Here is a 15,805-nt window from a genome sequence, read left to right on the forward strand (position 1 = left end):
ATAAAATATAACATAAATAAATACAAGTAAAATATAATAAAAATTAAAAAAATATAATAAAGTATCTCAATAGATGCGCATATTTCGAATAATTTATCTCATTTTATGTATATGCAATTAATCACAAGCTGATGAATTATATAGCAATATGTTCAATAACGATTGAAGTTGTTAAGATAATTATTTTAATCGATTGCATTATCACAGTTTAAAAAGCGTGACTGCATAGAAAATCAAATTCTTTAAAATTTCAAATATATAAAAATCATAATGACACTGTTGTTAAAATAAAATTTTGTTTTCATAAGTGTCTAATGCAGCTAGCATGTCAAATAAAAATTTGGAAAATTTTAGCATATACATTTTTTTAGCGAAAAAAGAAGATTGTATATATATTTTTGTATAGTTCAATCTTTTGTATACATTTATTTTAAATGCCATTTCATATGATACGTCATGTGACAATAGTATCAAAAATTGAAATTACGAAGCGGAAGTAATCTCCCCTCTTTCGGTAAGTGTCTCAATTAATGATCCGTTTGGTGCGCTGTAATTAATAGCCTTCAGTAATTTACCGCAATTAATACCTTGACTCCGTGCCGGTTCATGGGACTTGGGCGATACGATTCGTTCATACATCATCATCGTCGTCATCGTCCTCAAGTTACGTTCTGACCGATGATTATTAGCCGGTTTATTCCTCTTTTTGAAGTTCACCGCGAACAATTATTGTTTGACATATATCATTATACCATCACTTGGATAATATCACAGTTCCGAAGCAGACTCTCTTTATCTAGAATTATCACAGTTCGCAGAATTTGTTTGAAACTCAAACCCATATATTGCAAATCCCGAACATCATCTTAGATCCACGAGTTCGAAGATTTCAGAGACTCAAATCGAATCTTCCTTCCGAGTAAGAATTATTCTCGCGATCTCTCTCCGCGTTTTTCTCCCGCCTAACGAAAGAGCGATCTGCGCGTACAACAATAAAAGATAACTCATCCAGCCCTGATGACTCGGAAACGCCTGATGCCGATCGGATGCAGATAGAGTATCGCGTCCGGGTGACTGCATCACTCGCGTCGAGATTTTCCGGACGGAGGCATCGAAGTCTCCCGGTGGCGGGACGCGCGTTCTCGCGAATCGATCATCGACTTTGCTTGCACCCTGTCACCTTTCGTCAAAAATTGTCCTGCGACAGCAGCTACGCGTCATCGCGCGATCGTATGAAATTTCTCGGCTAAATCGGAAATGAGAATTCCCTTAAGATCGGAAGAAACTTTGCTGAACTGCCGATTTTCAATGTTCATCTCACGATTATCATTCCTTGAAATATTTATTTGTACACATGCAGACGTCACAAATATTAATAAATACCTCCGTGGGAATAAAATGCACTCCTGCACGAAACATCGATCATGATCTTTTCGGGCGTGCACTTCAAACTAACCGACGACTGGTTCACATACAAATGAAATGATCACGGTTGAGAAGAGACGAGGATTCTGCCGGCACAACACACAAGAGACCGAAGGGTCTCCGGGAGATCCATGCGTCCTATGCAACGCACACGGTGAGACTGAAAGCTACAGCGAACCGTAGGAGCCAAGGAAGAGAGACGAGGCATCATCTCCGTCTTTCTCCTCGCGTTTCTTTTTTTCTTCCTTTCCGCCGCATTGCACCCTCTCTCTCGCTCTGGTCTCTTCTTCGCCGCCACCTTCTCTCCCACCTCTGTTCATCCTCTCTCCCTCTTTTCTCGAGTGAGAAAGAGAGAGAAGGCAAGAGACGTCGGCGTCGAAAACGCGGAACAAAAAAATGATAGGGTCCAGGTACAAGGGCAAATTCTTAAGAGGATCTTTAAACGGAAACTCGGATTTTTCGATAGTACTGACCAATCGGTCGTTTTTTTTTTTTTATTAATCGGAACGGATAGTGACCTTTCTCTCATATTCTATTGCATTATCGGTTCTCATCGTTATCGAGATTATCGTTAAACAATATTTAGTCGTCAGGTTATAAATTCAAAATAATTTTTGTTTGAAGACAATTAATAAAAAAATGAAACGCGATGAAAGAAAAAAAATGTGAAATTGTTTTCGAAAAAGTGAACACTTAAATAAATATTCTTTTTCGCTTTTTTTTGTGAATTAAAATTATTTTAGTCCCAAAGTCGGCACAAAAATATCCATTGAACAATATATCGCTCGTCCGCAAAAAAAAAATATTTTACAACGAGCATTCCGGGATAAAAGATCCGAACATGATTATCGCGTTGACATATGATTTCGACTTTACTTTCCTTTATCGGAATATTAAATGTGTTAAGAAAAAAAAAATAATATTTAGTCGTCAGGTTATAAATCCAAAATAATTTTTGTTTGAAGACTATTAATAAAAAAATGAAACGCGATGAAAGAAAAAAAATGTGAAATTGTTTTCGGAAAAATGAACACTTAAATAAATATTCTTTTTTCGCTTTTTTGTGAATTAAAATTATTTTAGTCCCAAAGTCGGCACAAAAATATCCATTGAACAATATATCGCTCGTCCGCAAAAAAAAATATTTTACAAAGAGCATATTCCGAAATAAAAGATTCGAACATGATTATCGCGTTGACATATGATTTCGACCTTACCTTTTCCTTTATCGGAATATTAAATGTGTTAAGAAAAAAAAAAAAATATTTAGTCGTCGGGTTATAAATCCAAAATATTTTTGTTTGAAGACAATTAATAAAAAAATGAAACGCGATGAAAGAAAAAAAATGTGAAATTGTTTTCGAAAAAATGAACACTTAAATAAATATTCTTTTTTGCTTTTTTTGTGTATTAAAATTATTTTAGTCCCAAAGTCGGCACAAAAATATCCATTGAACAATATATCGCTCGTCCGCAAAAAAAAATATTTTACAACGAGCATTCCGGAATAAAAGATCCGAACATGATTATCGCGTTGACATATGATTTCGACCTTACCTTTTCCTTTATCGGAATATTAAATGTGTTAAGAAAAAAAAATAATATTTAGTCGTCGGGTTATAAATCCAAAATATTTTTGTTTGAAGACAATTAATAAAAAAATGAAACGCGATGAAAGAAAAAAAATGTGAAATTGTTTTCGAAAAAATGAACACTTAAATAAATATTCTTTTTCGCTTTTTTGTGAATTAAAATTATTTTAGTCCCAAAGTCGGCACAAAAATATCCATTGAACAATGTATCGCTCGTCCGCAAAAAAAAAATTTTACAACGAGCATTCCGGAATAAAAGATCCGAACATGATTATCGCGTTGACATATGATTTCGATCTTACCTTTTCCTTTATCGGAATATTAAATGTGTTAAGAAAAAAAAATAATATTTAGTCGTCGGGTTATAAATCCAAAATATTTTTGTTTGAAGACAATTAATAAAAAAATGAAACGCGATGAAAGAAAAAAAATGTGAAATTGTTTTCGAAAAAATGAACACTTAAATAAATATTCTTTTTCGCTTTTTTGTGAATTAAAATTATTTTAGTCCCAAAGTCGGCACAAAAATATCCATTGAACAATATATCGCTCGTCCGCAAAAAAAAATATTTTACAAAGAGCATATTCCGAAATAAAAGATCCGAACATGATTATCGCGTTGACATATGATTTCGACCTTACTTTCCTTTATCGGAATATTAAATTTGTGTTAACAAAAAAAAAAAAATAAATAAAAAATGGACAATTTGAAAATAAAGTGACGTGACCGACAATAATGAAGCGAAAAATTTGCGTGACAGTCGGAAAGAGGACAAAGAAAATATACGAAAGACCGAAGGATGGCGGTGAAGAAGCAAAGGAGAGCGAGGAAAGCGAGGAAACGTAAGGGGAAGAAAGTCGGCGACTTAAAAGGTGTCAGTGGTTTTGACCTACCGGTCCGACATAGGATCGTCAACGAAAGAGGCCGGATAAACGAACCACTCGATCTCGAAAGATAGTAATATACAATATATATAATATATTTACATGTGTATATTATATATGAAATGTCCCGAAAGAAAAAGAGAAAATCGATATGCTCTGAATTTCTCTTCTCGTTAAATCCTGGTTCGTTTAATTCATACGTCAATCTTCCTTCAATCCTGCTTTTTTATCGAATATTTTTTCGAGCTCCAAGTAACAAAACCTGGTATTTTATTATGAGAGAAAAATGACGAAGATATTTGTTGCAACAATATTATTTTAAAATTTGGAGACTTCGAAAAGAACTAGTCCTTCGCGATTTTGTTTTCAAGAGGAGATAACCGGTTTCTCTCATCTCCGAAGAGAGGAAGACCGATGCCCGCATCTAGTCGCCTTCGGCCAAGGAGCTTAAATCGATGCATCAAGTGCACCTGAAATGCGACTGAGCGTTTCCCGGCGTGATTCAAACCGGTGCGCGGCTTGGCAGCTGGCAGCCTTCCGACAATCTTATCAACCTCGGTAAATACCGATTTAAAGAGATTGTCAGGTACACGACGCGATCGGCCCCGTTATATGAAATTCTCTTAAAATCAAGCTCTCGCCGCCTGATTGCATCTGTCCCAAACTAAATCTCGATCTCGTCCGTTCAATTTCCACGTCTGGAACGTGATTAGTTTCTCGTCATTTTACAATAATATATAGATTTTTGCAGGGTTGGGTAAGTTAAGGATTTTTTGAAACTAATCGTAAGTTCAGTTAAAGTTAGTTGCGCTTATAACATTAATTTTTAATTTACCTAAGTTAAAAGTTTTATGAACAAAAAATTAACTCAGTTAAAATTAAAAGTTAAGATTAAATGAACACAAGTTAATTCAAAAGTTAATTTTTAAAATATTATTTAAATATTAAATTAGAATTTTGTTTGTTAATTCTTTTGAAACATAATATATTTTTTGGTAATTACAATTGATGATAAATGTAAGTTAAGGATTTTTTGAAACTATAAGTTCAGTTAAAGTTAGTTGCGCTTATAACATTAATTTTTAATTTACCTAAGTTAAAAGTTTCATAAACAAAAAATTAACTCAGTTAAAATTAAAAGTTAAGATTAAATGAACACAAGTTAATTCAAAAGTTAATTTTTAAAAATATTATTTAAATATTAAATTACAATTTTGTTCGTTAATTCTTTTGAAACATATAATATATTTTTTGGTAATTACAATTGATGACAAATGAACATAAAAATTAATAATATTTTAATTTAAAATTAATACGTTTATAACTTATAAAAAGACAATAATGGTATTCGGAGATAAAATATAAGTTTAAGGTCAAAAATAACTAGTTGAAGTTAAAAGTTATTAACTTTTAACTAATTAACTAGTTATTACTCAACCCTGGATCTTAGTATCATAATATATTTTCCGTAATCATATTGTTAAACGTGGACGAGTTAAAAAATGCATAATTTTATAAAACAAATATTAATAAATTTTCCGAAAATTTGAGAAAAAAAAACTTCTTCATAGAAAGTTGAGAATTGTCGATACTAAAAAAAATTATTAAATCAATAAATATTTATTTCAATACTGCCCTATAAATCATTTATTTAAAACAAATAAATATTTATCCGTTTTAATCTTTTTATATCAAATAAATGATTTATTAGGCAGTATTGAAACAAATATTTATTCGAATTCAATAAATTGTTTTCAGTGTATAACAATCAACAACATTTATTTACTAAAAAAATAAATAAAAATATTAAAAAATATTAGAAAAACATTGATATAATAATATTAAAAAAATAAAAGTATTGAAAAAAATGTAATTTGATTCTCTCTCTCTCACTCAACAGAGGGAAGAGGCGGGATTTTAATAATGCAAAGAGCTCTAACGTTTATGGATACATGCCGCTTTCGAAATTCAGCGAGTCGGTTGCGTTACTTTTTTTCTTCGGACACTTTAGAACTTTTACGATACCAAAAGCAAAAAGGAATTACAGCGCTTTAACCTTGCGGGATCACACGAAGAAGGGCCTTGCGCCCAGTAATTAATGAAAATTAAACTATCGGCGATAATAATGGAATCGCGCCTGCTCCTCGTGCAAAAAGAGAGAGAAAAGGCAGAAGGCAAAAGGGATAAGAGGGAAGAAAGAGAACCGGTGTCGAGTCGTCGTCGTCGTCGTCGTCGTCGTCGTCATCGTCGTCGTCGTCGAAGAGAGAAGAAGAAGAGACTCGCGCGCTCGCGAGCAAAAGTGAGAAACTGGTAGCGTGTTTGCCGGAGGAGAGAAGTCACGACGAGACAAGGAGGGACAGAGACGGTCTCGAACAGATGGAACCAGAAGGAGAGGGAGAAGCCTGAAGTGCGGCAGACAGAGACGAAGCGCGTTCGTTTGATCTCGCCGCCGCACGCGATCCCACACACGCGCGTTCTTACTCCGACCTCTCCATGTGCGATGCGGATTCGCATGAATGCACTAACACATCACGCGATTTAAAACCTCTGCGTCGATCGACTCCGGACGTCGGTGTGGCGCTCCTGACTTTTCTCTTTCTCTCTCCCGCTTCGCGATGCGGCGGACACGCGTAATAAACACCGTGCAAAGCAACCCGGCGCTGAGTCGCCTATAATTTCTCACGGAAAATTATATGTTAATGCGCCCTTAATGGCGTCGTTCGTTAACGGGATCGCCGTCGTACCGCGAGAAAGAGAGAGAGACTTGTCCGAGCAAGTATAGGGGATCCTCTCGCGAGCTTAAGTAAGAGAGAAAATCCATCCTGCGGATAAATCCGCGCTCGAAAACTCCAATCGAACGAGTATCGATCCAATTATATCGAATACTTGTGCGCGCTCTTGCAGCTGAAGTTTATGCGAAACGTTCTTCATTCATTCGAAATGTTTTGTAGGAAACTTTTCTTTCGTTGTTTGTAAAGCATCAGAAAATAGAATTAATATTCTTTTTCGAATATAAAAAATTGCGTGGGTGTACAATTACATCGAATTTGAAGATTTAATGATTTTTTAAAAATCGTGAGAATTGTCAAGTATTTTTTCGTGCATGTATAACAAAAATATGCAAAACGGTTTTCCTTTATTAATAGGATTTTTTTCTTTCGGTTTGTTTAAAAATTTAAAACAAAAAATATAATATTTTTTTCAAATATAATAAATATAAAAAATTGTGTGCGTGTACAATTGTATTTATTGAATTTGAAGATTTAATGAGACCGTAAAATCTTGCCAACAATTCTCGTTTAGACGTTAAAAATCGTATAAGTATCATTTGCGAATGTAACAAAAATATCACGCGAAACGTTATTTTTTTAATAAATAGGATTTTTTCTTTCAGATTTGTTTAAAACATAAAAAAATGAAATAATTATATTTCTTTCAAATATATAAAATTGTGTGTGTACAATTGTTGTGGATAGAATTTAAGGATTTAATGAGATCGTAAAATCTTGCCAGCGATTTTTTTAAACGTATATTAAATAAAAAATCGTGAGTCTCGATCAAATTGTCAAATATTTGCGTATATATAACGAAAATATCATGCAAAACGTTATTTTTTATTACAAATTACTTTCATTGAATAGAATCTTGTCTTTCAGATTTGTTTAAAGCATAAAAGAATAAAATAAATATTATTTTTAAATATATAAAATTGTGTGTGCACAATTGTGCATCGAATTTGAAGATTTAATGAGATCGTAAGATCTTGCCGGCGATTCTTTTTGTTAAACGTTAAAAATCGTGACGTTTAAATCGCACACAAAGAGATTAAAAACCAGAATACTAAAGGTTCGTATAGCAAAACTGGAGGCTCAAGATCTTGATGCTGAGAAGGAAACGAGAGGAAACAGCATGGGATTATCCCGTGAGTCTTTCCAAGTTTTACGGGCTTTCTTTTAAGTCGCATAAAAAAAGCATAGCTTTTCTCCGAGTTTCATCGTTTGATCGATATCGACCGGCTTCGAGAGAAAGAGAGAGACAAGTTTCACCGACAAAACCTACTGAAACGTCCTTTACGAGGATTAAGCGGGACGAGATTTGCCTCTTACTGACGTCAAAAGATTCAGTCAGCCGGATAAGGAGGCAATAGAGAGTCTACGCGACCGTCGCTTCCGGTATTGCGGCTGAAAAATTTACATGCCGCGCTTCGTCGAGACTATATATTGCACTTATATGCCTCGCGATCGAACTGCATAATGCCTCGCATGCAACGTGAATTAAAATGCAAATGTATAAACCGGTGAAGTTTGCTTTCAATTATAATCAGACAAAAATATATATTCGATCTAATCATTAACGAAGTTATTTTATATTACTTGCTCGTTAAGGTCTTTAAATCAATCTTATTTTATATATAACAGGAGCTTAAATTTAATTGATAAATTTATTAATAATATAATTTTATAATTATTGTATTTAAAAAATGCAATAATAAAATTATATTATTAATGAATTTATCAATTAAATTTAAGCTCGTTATAAAATAAGATTGATTTAAAGGCCTTAACAAGTAAGTAATATAAAAGAACTTTGTTACAAAGCTGTTACAATTAATGTCGCATACAACGTGAATTAAAATGCAAACGTAAACCAGTGGAGTTTGCTTTCAATTATAATCAGACAAAAATATATATTCGATATAATCATTATAATTCACGTTGTATGCGATATTAATTGTGACAGCTTTGTAACAAAGTTATTTTATATTACTTGCTCCTTAAGGCCTTTAAATCAATCTTATTTTATGTATAACACGAGCTTAAATTTAATTGATAAATTTATTAATAATATAATTATTGTATTTAAAAAATGCAATTATAAAATTATATTATTAATGAATTTATCAATTAAATTTAAGCTCGTTATAAAATAAGATTGATTTAAAGGCCTTAACAAGCAAGTAATATAAAAGAACTTTGTTACAATTAATGTCGCATACAACGTGAATTAAAATGCAAACGTAAATCGGTGGAGTTTGCTTTCAATTATAATCACACGAAAATACATATTCGCTAACACTCCCTAATAAACATCAGATATTTTAATATAAATCATTTATAATACAACTATAAAATTGTATTATATTTAATCTTTCATATATTTTTTAACGATATTTCCACCTCGATTAGTAATTAACAGGGTTGGATAAGTTAATGATTTTTTAAAACTAAGTTAAGTTAAAAGTTGCATGAACAAAAAATTAACTCGGTTAAAGTTAGGATTGAATTAACTGAAGTTATATCAAAAGTTAATTTTTAAAAACATTTATATTAAATTAGAATTTTGCTTGTTAATTATTTTAAAATTTACAATAACAAAGAAATTTTGATTTTTATACAGAAATATATATTTTTGGTAATTACAATTGATGACAAATAAACATAAAAATTAATAATACTTTATTATAAAAATAATACGTTTATAATTTATAAAAAAAAAACAATAATGGTATTCAGAGATAAAAAACAAGTTTAAGGCAAACAAAAAAAATAACTAGTTGAAGTTAAAAATTAATACATTTTAAATTAACTAAGCTAAGTTAAAAGCTATTAACTTTTTTTAACTTTTAACTAATTAACTAGTTATTACCCAACCCTGATAATTAGCATGATATCAAAACATGTCAACAAACATGAAAACATCTTGATATTTTGTTTATAATTTTAATTCGATGATTTAAATTATTTCCAATTGTTTTATTATATGACGTATTATTTTTTATTTTTGTCAAGACGAATTCAATGACATATACGCTATTAATTAAAAATAATTTATTATTATTAGAAAATGTCAAGTTCCTTTTCGGTTTTTCCACGAAAGAAGAAATCGATTCTTTCCTGCTTTACACTACAATCTATTCGCATGCACATTTACGTTCAAGGACATCGTGTGAAAGTAAAGTCTCATCATGTGAATTTTCCCTGCGATAATTTTTCTCTCCAAAAACCGGAACAAAATCACGTGAGAAAAGCGCATTTATTATGCTTGTCGAAAGAATAATAAAAAAAAAAGGCCGAAAGGTCTTTCACTAGGCTGCACGTCCATACCTATTCTACCTACATTGTGCCTGGATGATCTACCGGTGTCCTTTCATCAATTCACGGAGGCCGCTTTGGAAAGAAGAGAGATGGAGCGCGGCGACGCAAGGACACTCGAGCGAAAGCGCACTTTGAATTCATCGGACGATTAGCGTCGCCCCGGCCGTTAGCTTTGCGATCTAGGTATTGCGACGAATCAAAGCGGTCGGAAGCGGCGATGAAGCGACACAGAGAAGCCCGAGGAGGCCCAGAAGTGGTAAGAGAGACGGCGCGGCGAGAGAGAGAGAGAGAATACAGAGGCAATTATTCGCGCACGAGGAGAGAAGAGCAGATGACGGGATCAAACGCGCGAAATGCCGTTTTCCTCTATCGCGGGGATACTTCCGGTTTATATTAAGAGCGCGTCTCGCTCGATGATTATCAACACATTGCGCGCCGCAATCGTCATATCGCATTTATAACCCGATACGCCGACCCGATTAACGACTAATGCCATATAATACTGCGATTGTATACAGGATGTCCCGCCTATTTTTCATTCAACTAGAATTGTAACAGCGGTCGGGGAATTTTATAAATCTAGAATTGGAGGGAAATTTTACTATTATTATCTGCATTTTTTCACATTATTCTACATGTTTCAATAATTTGACATTTTTTATTAAATCAGAATAAACGTGTTAATGTTATTATGCAACATAGTAAAATTTACTATGTACACATCACATATAGTAAAACTTACTTAATTGTTCCATGATTATCATGATTTTCGGGGTAAAGTTTGACAATAAGAGAAAATTCTCTCCGTGTACATATTCTTCGATTAATTTTTGATAACGTTTACCCTTTCATAAAAAATGTAATTTAAATTTTAATTATGAAGATGTGACGTTGAGATAAAAAAAAATTATATAATTTTCGCTAAGAAAAATCTGTCGTTAAAATATAATAAATAAATAAAACAAATAAAATAAAATATTCTGCATATATATTTAACGAAGAATTAAAAGATCTGGTAATAGTATATTGTGTATCAAGTGCGGAAAGTTGAACAATTGTCAATCCGCACGTGATACACATACTATTTTGTATTACAAGTGCAGGCAAAGTGGTTTTGTGCGCGAGGCACAAATCTTGCGGCGTGGGAAATCGGCCGCTTTCCGCACAGAAAACACGTACACAAAGTGCCACTTTGCCTGCACGTGTAATACAAAATAAATTGGGACGACTTTTTGAAAGTAAAGATTGAAGATTTCTGTTAGGGAAGGTCGATCTTGTGAGATCGAGGCGCGATGTCTGTTTTTATCCCATCCTCGTGGCTAGAAAAGAAACGTTTACGAGCAAGAGGGTGTAACATATGCATATACATATATCTCGCGGGTGAGTGAATTAAAGGAAAGGCGGTATCGCGCGCGAAGAGAGGCGCAACACTTTAAAGGGATCTTCCTCCTGTCCGCGCGGCGCGATTTCAGTGAGAAAATATTGCCTATAGTAGAGAAGAGGAAGAGGACGAGGACACGAGAGGACGGCACCAAGTGTATATATACGAGACGTAAGCCACTTTCTTTGGCGGGCGCGCGTTTGCCGCAAACAAGAAACGGCGGACTTGAGAAAAGTGGAGAAAGAACGAGTGACACACGCGCACATTCTTCCACACACACACACACACACACATGTATACAACGGTCAAAGAGAAAGGTTGAAGTGGGAAGAAGAAAGAAAGGGGGATGAAGTGAAACACCGCGCGCTTTGTGATGTCAAAGAGCATCGTTTTAGCGGTTCTCGCTGTAGTCTTTGATATCGAAATAGGGAGGACTTTTCTCCCTCTCAGCCTCGCCCGATGTCGGTCGCTTTAACCCCCCTGGAGCACGTGGTATCAAACGCGCGATGGCACGAAGAGGAAGGAGAGAGCGAGCCCTAGCAGCTACTTTGTCGAGACGCTTCGGCGTGTCGTGCTCCAGGGGATTCCCAAACTGTGCGTGCCGCGCTTCTCATCTCCCTCTGTCTTCGCCCACCCTTTCGTCTTCACGGAGGGTGGCCACGCGTCTCTTCCGCTCGCGTGATCGACCACGGCAGATTTCGCCGGCGCGTTATCCATTACCGACCGCAGCGTTAAATAAAGAGAGAACGAGAAAAAACAGAAATAATTATCACGATATATTTTATACATATCTAGACAAATTTAGAAAAGTCCTGAAGAGAAAGAGAAACATTTTTCATCTTAAAAAATTCAAATCATACACTGTAAAAATACAGGTACGTGAAATTACATAAGTAATTTTAAATTTAAAATTACACCATATATAAATAATAAAAATGTAGACATTTTCATTAATTTACATATTGTTTTATAATGTAGAACTTCCACGTTTGATTAATCGATTAATTAAACTTATATAGATAAATCTCTCATTTTTCCTGTTATTTTTACTTTCAATTTATAATTCAGAGGCTAGCAATTTAATTCTTAATTAACGAAGCTAGAAACAAATTTTATATATGCATATACAATACTAAAAAAAATTATTAAATTCATAAATATTGATTTCAATACTGCCTTATAAATGATTTATTTGAAACAAGTAAAGCTTAATTTATTTGTTTCGAAAAGGATTTTCTTATGTCAAATAAATATTTCACGCCAAATCAATATTATTAATTTCAAACAAATGATTTATAAGGTAATATTGAAATAAAATATTTATTCGAGTTCAATAAATTTTTGTTCAGTGTAATACATGCATATGCGATATAAATAAATCCATTAAAGATATCTATAAACTTTATTATCTGAAACCAAAGATCATGAAACTGTACACTATTAATTTCTAATTTAGCTATTACGACATATGTATAATAGAGAACGTAATGAGTATCTAATGATTTAATAACCTTCGAGTCAAATGCAACTGATTGTGAGGGTCAACGCGATGCATGCATTACTGCATATAATTTGCTGTATACGAAAAATTTTAGGAGATGATTCTTTGTCGAAAATTAAGGAGAGTTTCTTACATAAAAGTTAAATTAAGTTCTGACAAAAAATTAAATAGAGCTTGTTAGTTTTATCTCCTTTTATATAATGATACAGGAAGATAAAAAAAATATTAATATCCTTTTTATTATTGGAAAATATCCAAGTTTCATTTTTTAAATTTTATCTGAAAATCTCGACAAAGAACCATCTCTTGAAATTTTCCTCTTATTTAGATACACCCTGTACAAATACCTATCGATACATTCCGGAGTTAATAATATCCAAAAATTGTCAGTTCATTAATTACCGTTCATTCAACCGTTCCTATCTCGCGGACAGATTTTCATCCCGGAAGTCTGCCGTCTTTCGACGATAACTACATTATCGAAGCCTAGGATCGCGAGAGAGATTATCGCCGCGCGGCGAGAAGATCCGCAATCTCCTCTCTCTCTCTCTTTATGTTGCACCGACACGGCGCGGCGGTGCCTGTCCCGTTTCAGATGTTAATAGGTGTTAATAGGCGACACAGCTAGCGGAGAGACACAGAGCCGCAGGGTGTCGTATACATCGTAGTTCGGTGAAGCGAATAGAAGCGTCGGTGGCGGCGGCGTCGAGACGGCGACAGGGAAAGCAAAATGGTGGGGATGAGAGAGATAGAGAGAGAGAGAGAGAAGCTGGCGGCACGGCAAAGTGGAGCTCGGAAGCGGCCGCTTTGATGTAGACACGCTCCGCGACTCCTTTACGCCAATAAACTAACGGTTAGGTTAAGCCGTCTCTTTAAGCAGTAATATCATTATCCTTGCCTTATGCCCTCGTCGTAGCGCGACGTCGTACCTTTTGCCGTATAAACGTCAGGGCGTCTCTGTGTATCTCTCTCTCTGTCTCTCCTTTTTTTTCTTTCGGCGGGCTTTCGGAAAATGCAAAGCGGTTTTTTCGTCAGATTTTTTCGTCCGAGTGTCTTCTTCTCTCTCGACGCGAAAGTTTGCCGCGAAAATTTGCATAAACATAAGCGAGAGGCCGATACTTGCTGTAGGTCGGAACATGATTAGAAATGATTGGTTTTTGTCGGAATGTTAAATATATATATATATATATATATGCGGTGTCCTACTTTTTGCATCTTTTGAAAATAGATTCCTCGATTGTTTGTCGATAATTTGATTTCTTTCAATTTTCTCATTGTATTAATTTAGTATATCATTTTTATATATTTTCATAAATCCTGTGTAATATTCTTTAATAGATCAATTATGTACAATGAAAAAAATTATTAAATTAATAAATGTTTATTTCAATACTGCTTAATAAATCATTTATTTGAAACCAAAAAAATATTTTTTCACATCATATCAATACTTATTATTAATTTTTAAAAAAATTATTTATTAGACAGTATTGAAATAAATATCTACTCCAATTCGATACAATTTTTTAGTGTGTAAAATTAACCGAAGGACGTACTTTATCCATTTATGTTCCATGGAAGTTTATTTTTAAAAAATTCTCGTAATTGAAAACTCGAAAATTAATGATACCTTGACTTGTCGACAAATATTCGAATTATTATCAAAAAATTTAAAAAAAAAGACGCAAAGTATATGACATTCTATATATTAATTTCGTCGTTTTTGCGATTTTAATCTCGCTTCATCGCAATTAAATAATTTGAATTTACTCCTGCCGAAAGGACACCCGATATATTCACGAGCATGAAGGACATCGACAGCGGCTTAAAAAAAATCGCGAAGGATATGACACTCTATATATTAATTTGGTCGTTTTTGCGATTTTAAATCTCGCTTCATCGCGATAAAATAATTTGAATTTACTCCTGCCGAAAGAACACCCGGTACATTCACGAGTACGAAGGACATTGACAGCGGCTTAAAAAAAAATCGCGAAGGATATAACACTCTATATATTAATTTGGTCGTTTTTGCGATTTTAAATCTCGCTTCATCGCGATAAAATAATTTGAATTTACTCCTGCCGAAAGAACACCCGGTACATTCCCGGTACGAAGGACATTGACAGCGGCTTAAAAAAAAATCGCGAAGGATATAACACTCTATATATTAATTCGATCGTTTTTGCTCTTTGAATCTCGCTTTATCGCGACGAAATAATTCTCGAAAAATGGTGAACGATGTCCGCTGCCGAACCGAAAGGACACCCGGTATATCGACGAGAACGAAGGGCATCGACAGCGCTGGTGAAGGAGACGAAGGCGCGGGAGCGAGGGCCGAAGAAGAAAAAGCACCAGAGTCGCGACCAGTCGAAACGAAAACACCGACCGCAGAAAAGCAGCGCGGCTCGAGAAAACGCACAGACGTGTGTGTGTGTTCGTTGTATACCCTGGCTGTGTTGGAGGAGAGGCAGCGAGAAAACGGGGATTTCTGAATGCGGTCGTTGAATCTTCTCTCTATCGCGGAATGAAAAACAAAAAACGCGCATATATCGCCCCGGTCATTTCGGTGATGATCTCGACCACGGCTTTTTCGCCCGTAATCAACTTCTAAAATCCGAGGAGACGGAGAATCGAGGCGAGAGATGCGAGACTAACGAGGATGCTGCGATACGAAATCGACCAAAGTAAGAAAGACAAGAGAGAGAGAAAAGCGATAATAGGGGGAGACAGATGTGTAAACATTTGGAGATTTAAATTCAGTCGGAGAAATAATGTTCGAAAAAGAATTCCGAGAAGCTGCACAAAAATTCCGTACGTTTATAAATTGCTCAGACTTGCAAAGTGTCATTGACTCTATCAAAACTTTCCAAAAGCACTCGCCCGGAATTCCAAACTGTCTTAAGATTCGCTCCTACCTAGCGAG

At 34.4% G+C, this 15,805-nt stretch overlaps 1 protein-coding gene across 3 annotated transcripts in view; it reads right to left on the minus strand.

Annotated features, from left to right (window-relative positions):
• Positions 1-15,805, minus strand: part of Axn (protein axin) — a 35,239-nt gene that overhangs the window by 18,738 nt on the left and 696 nt on the right. The gene's annotated exons all lie outside the window — the stretch shown is intronic.

Source organism: Nylanderia fulva, unplaced genomic scaffold (genome assembly GCF_048542155.1).
Source record: "Nylanderia fulva isolate GAGA-0341 unplaced genomic scaffold, ASM4854215v1 Scaffold6, whole genome shotgun sequence".
Classification (NCBI taxonomy): domain Eukaryota; kingdom Metazoa; phylum Arthropoda; class Insecta; order Hymenoptera; family Formicidae; genus Nylanderia; species Nylanderia fulva.